Below are 293 nucleotides of genomic sequence, written 5' to 3'. Positions count from 1 at the left end.
AAGTGAGCTGAACTCACTTAGGAGGAGGCCTGGCAAGGGTGACAGGTGTCACAGATGGAAGGATGGAGAATGGAGAGAAGAACACCCTGCTCGGTCCTTCCCTGGGTGGGGTCAGGCAGATGAAGGCCGGCCAGCCTACCCCACAATTGGGTAAGATAGCTCCTCTGTGTCCACCTCTCACCCCATGGGCCCAGCCACTCCCCTCAGCTCCAGGCAGCCCTTTGCATTCCAAGACAGTGCACTCTGCTCTCACATGCTGCTCACCCCAAGAGAGAAGGAATAGAGCAGCTGCC

This window comes from Myotis davidii, unplaced genomic scaffold, assembly GCF_000327345.1.
Source record: "Myotis davidii unplaced genomic scaffold, ASM32734v1 scaffold71, whole genome shotgun sequence".
Lineage (NCBI taxonomy): Eukaryota > Metazoa > Chordata > Mammalia > Chiroptera > Vespertilionidae > Myotis > Myotis davidii.
Note: the sequence above shows the minus strand (reverse complement) of the source record.